General features: G+C 31.9%; 1 protein-coding gene across 6 annotated transcripts in view; it reads left to right on the forward strand.

Annotated features, from left to right (window-relative positions):
• The window catches only part of FucT6 (alpha-(1,6)-fucosyltransferase), a 606,841-nt gene that overhangs the window by 540,665 nt on the left and 61,176 nt on the right, over positions 1–5,000 (forward strand). For 4 of the 6 annotated variants that reach the window (XM_068388481.1, XM_068388483.1, XM_068388479.1 and 1 more), the window contains one exon: positions 2,215–2,276. The exons of 1 other annotated variant lie outside the window; for it this stretch is intronic. The gene's annotated coding sequence lies outside the window, so the exon portion shown is untranslated. Of the gene's footprint in view, positions 1–2,213; positions 2,277–5,000 lie in introns of all 6 variants that reach the window. One more of the 6 variants, XM_068388480.1, reaches the window with a different exon arrangement.

Genomic DNA, 5,000 nt, shown 5'->3' on the forward strand with positions numbered 1-5,000 from the left:
GGTATTTTGAATTAGAATAAGATGTTGGGGAAACTTTGTAAAATCATATAACAAACATATTTGTTGCACTTACGTTTCAGAAACTCGTATTCTCGTCTTCCAGGCTGAAATTGATTAAGCAGAAAAACATATTTTAATTGTATTAACTGCCCATAAATAAGAAGGGAATATTGATTAAAAAAAGTGAGAAGTTTAACATAAAAATGAAAGAAAGAATGAAATTATCAAATTGTTTTACACTAATTTTATCAGAAAACAAAGTAAGGTCAATTAAAAGTAGTAAAATATACGGTGTATACAACACATAAGAAATATTTTCTATACTATGTTCAACGTTAGTCTTACACCTGATGTAAGATTTTTCTGTTTAATACCTGATGATGGAAATATGAAATCCTGAATCGCAGATGAAACAAATAAAAGATGAAGTTTCTCATACAGAAACAGTATCACTTTTGTTATAAATTCTATTTTCTAAGTGGTATGTATACAAGTATCCTGGACCAGGGTTCGAAACTCGGCCGGTCAGATTCTATAGTCTTTCAGTGATTTCGCCTGGGGCTCTGATCCCGAGGTCGGTAAGAGAATCCAGACATTAATGTATTAAAATATATGTCTTATTTTATATATATATATATATATATATATATATATATATATATATATATATATATATATATATATATGTGTGTGTGTGTGTGTGTGTGTGTGTGTATGTGTGTGTGTGTTTGTGTATATGATAAAACTACTGGAGGTATTGAATAAAGTATAAGCTTACCATGAAATGTTTAACGTAGTTTTATCAGTTTAGAATAGTTTAACAAGTTGGATTTCATTGCATTATAAGAATAGTGGTAGCATGAGAAGAAAAATTTGTTAGACAGTCTGATACTCGGGTCACCTTAATGATCTCCTTTTAAGGTGTAAATTACTGTACTTATCAGTGTAGACAGATGTTTCTTGAAGTATACTAATAGAATTTAATTAAAATGTAGGTTCTTCTTTTCAAGTTGGTCGGATCCTAATTATTTGAAAAATTTATGTGAACCTCTGAGCAATTTTAAGTTGTGCATCAATTGACCCCGATTAATTTATTATGGGGCATTATCAAATGGAGGTAAGTTCTCCAATACATTTTCAAGTTTTTTTTTTTTTTCTTTTTTTTAGATAAATGATTGAATATCCCTATTGATAAATACTAAGGAATAGTTAAATGTAACACTATTTAATCGTATATTAAAGAATGTGCATTACAGTAATTTATTGGGGAGTGTTTGGTTAGAATATTTATTTGATAACATTCCTTTTAAATCTTCAAATGGTAAATGTCAACTTTTAATTATTGTCACGCTCCTTACAAGAGAGTTTTTTGTATATGCTGAATATAGTTTATCACAGCCTCGTAATTTTTTTTCTTTCTTTTTTGTTTGGGGTGGGAGTGAAGAATTCCCTTGCTTACCTTTGTTTTAATCGTGCGAGAAAGATGTCTCGAAAATGGAAAACTAAATTTTGTCCTTTGTTAAAAATAGTTTTTATCACTGTTAGAACAAAGGCACATTCCAGTAGGAGTAACCCAGGGTGTCATGAAGAAGACAATGAATGCTTCATAAAACAAGCCGCAGTGGTGTGCGCTTTTTTCTTTTATTAATTTATTCTTTTGCTCAAGGGAAAAAAGACTTTACATTTAGGTTTTGTTTTAATCCTTTATAATGCCACGCTTGGTGTTTGCAGATGTAGCGTAATACAGAACAGTCACTCCGCCACCCCCCCCCCCCGTTCTCTCTCTCTCTCTCTCTCTCTCTCTCTCTCTCTCTCTCCTCTCTCTCTCTCTCTCTCTCTGTATATATATATATATATATATATATATATATATATATATATATATATATATATATATATTTGTGTGTGTGTGTGTAAGATGCATACAGGATAATGGTCTTACCTCGTTAATCGAAGGTTATGGAAGGATTCTTTCTAGTGTATGATTGGATAAGACTGACAATCTCTTCCTCAAACCTTCAGGTAATTCGAGAAAGATAGACAGGCAAATGGTAATGCGAAACGTAACGTAGAAAGTGTAAGAAAGATTAAATAATGTGAATGGCTTAGTAGATAAGGAGTTAATTTTCCCCGATAATTTATCTTTGTTATTAAATTGGTCTTAATAGCCGAGTGTCTAAAAAGATTATGCTAAACATTTTTTTTTCCTACCAGGTGGCATTTCTCAAAGATTCGACCGTGAAGAGATAAACGTCAGACTAGTTTAATATCCTCCGGTAAGTACAGCAACCTAAAATTATCATTTTATTGAGACGAATATTTGTATTACTGTATATATGTATATATATATATATATATATATATATATATATATATATATATATATATATATATATATATATATATATATATATATATATATATATATATATTCTGTAGATGTATATATGGGATCACTGCGCCATGCATATGATGTCTTTCCTGTAGACAGTTATTGTACCTGATGTATTAATCTTGTAAATGTTTGGAAAGTTCGTTATATCTCGACAATTTTCTTGTTATGAGCCTGTGTGTTTATAATTCTACCGCTTCCCCTAACGAAAAATATGTGCTCTCTCTCTCTCTCTCTCTCTCTCTCTCTCTCTCTCTCTCTCTCTCTCTCTCTCTCTCTCTCTCTCTCTCTCTCTCTCTCTCTATCTTCTTTGTTATATTACCATACTCAAGTTTATCGTCTTTTATTTCTTACACTGGAGGACAGCACCGTCGATTTCACATCAACATATTTAATGATATACTCTTTAGGTTAGACATTTAACAGTTACTCGCTTTTCCTTACAACCCAAGAACTGCATTTTTTATTTCATTCCACTCTTGTTACTATTGTTATGATTATCATCATCATCTCGAACACGGCTACCGTTATTACAGGAGTGACATAATGTACGGTAATTGTTTAAAGGGAATAGATCAAGAGATAAGGATAGTGTTGTTACCCATTACAGAAAACGATACGCAAAGCCCTTCTTCTGCATTACCATCGTCTACCCACGTAACATTTCATTCACAGCTCTAACTTGAGAATCTGGCATACACAGATAGTACGAGTTGTTTTGAAAATAATCGTTAAATATTTCTTAAACTTATACTTTCAGGAAACTGTCAGAGTTTATATCCCAAGATCTAGTTATTGAAATCGAGACAAATCAAGTCCGTTTTTTAATCTAATCGATTTCACTGAAGGTTTGTTATTATAATGTCCCCAAGGTATGTGGAAACCGTAGAATTCTCTGGTTTTGTGTTATTGATGTCGTATTTTAGCCGCCGTCACTTATGCCAAGAATTTCACCGTCAGAATGAGTTGAATTTTCTTTTTATTGTAAAAAGTGGTCTTTTTTTTTCTTTTTACCATTTGACATACCTGTAAATATTCTCAGAACCTACACTCTTTCAATTTGATGTAAATATTGGATAAGGTTACTAGTGTTGTACAAACAAGATAGGAAATATCTTATAAATTTGGAAGGTCAGATTCTTGATATTCTAGAATACACTCTTGAATTCATAACTTATTAAAGTTGGGATTAGAGATTACTATGGAGTAAATAAGTGTAGACGATACTGTTTATAAATGGATGTTACATAAAATCTGAAAACGATCTGAAAGGCAGGTTACCATGCATTGCACTATTATTGCATGGCAAAGATTACCATGTACAGTATATGTGTACAATTTTCTTAGAGTTATATGCATACACTTGAACTTAGGTTTTTATGATACATAATATATTTAAGTTTCTTTGCCATTTATTTTCACATTTGCTATACTCTCCAAATTATAAAATTTAGGTTTGTAGCTTATAGCTGTGTATATAGATTGTTTTGTATTAATTTTTTTTGTTTTGTTTTTTGGGTGAATGAGATAGGGTAAATTCATTTTGTTGAGTGTGATTGTAAAAGTACTACAAATGATCACTGATATTATGAAATGATAGGCTATATCTGAGAGTGATATGCGTATATCAGTAATTGTAACATAACTCGTAAATGTTTGCTAACACGAAACGCTTGAGAGTGCTGTTTGACCTACAATATCTTGCTGCAGTAATATTAAATTACTAAAAGTACATTTTGTCCATAGAATATAATAGTAAGCGGGACACATCAATATTTATAACATTTTGAAATACTTCTTATAAGACTTCCTTAGCCATCAATTTATATTTTCAACGGACGTCATCTTCAATCATCAGTAGCATTTTGTTTATAAATAATAGAAAAAGTTGAGACATTCGATTGTTATAGCCACGTCATTTGGCTTCATGATAAACCAAGTACCGATATGAATTATTGGAAAACCTTGAGTGATGATGATTGATATACCTTCCTGTCTATATGATAAGAAGAGGGTAATTGATAGTGAGACTTTGGCAGTTGTTATTGGAATTGAATTTTGTGATGCGTGTCCCGTGGAAATTGGTTGTTCGTAGATTGTTATTGGTCAATTTGAGCTTTCATATGTTTTGTCATGTGGGACTGGTACTTGAACTTTTGACCTTCTGAATGATCATTTATTCAAAAACGACTGTAGGCAGGCCAGAAATTTGTTTTTCAATTAACGAAAGTGAAGTTCAATTAACGTAAGTGAAGAAACTGGAAGGGAAATTTAGAATAATATATAAATACTTCATCTCGGAAGACGATGAAATAGACCGAAAAACCCTTTGTTAACTCTCTCTCTCTCTCTCTCTCTCTCTCTCTCTCTCTCTCTCTCTCTCTCTCTCTCTCTCTCTCTCTCTCTCTCTCTCTCTCGTAGCAGCTCTAAAATGGTACGTCCATTTTTTTTTATTAATGCAGAGGAATAATTCATTTTAGTGTTCCCTCTTAGCGATAGAAAATGTCATTTGGTTTTATTGTTGCCGCTCTGCATTATCTCGGCAGCATAAGTGTTACTGTTTCTTGCGTAACATGACCTTGTTGTAATATCTAGAGTGGATTTTCTG

The sequence above is a fragment of the Palaemon carinicauda genome, chromosome 15 (genome assembly GCF_036898095.1).
Source record: "Palaemon carinicauda isolate YSFRI2023 chromosome 15, ASM3689809v2, whole genome shotgun sequence".
NCBI lineage: Eukaryota > Metazoa > Arthropoda > Malacostraca > Decapoda > Palaemonidae > Palaemon > Palaemon carinicauda.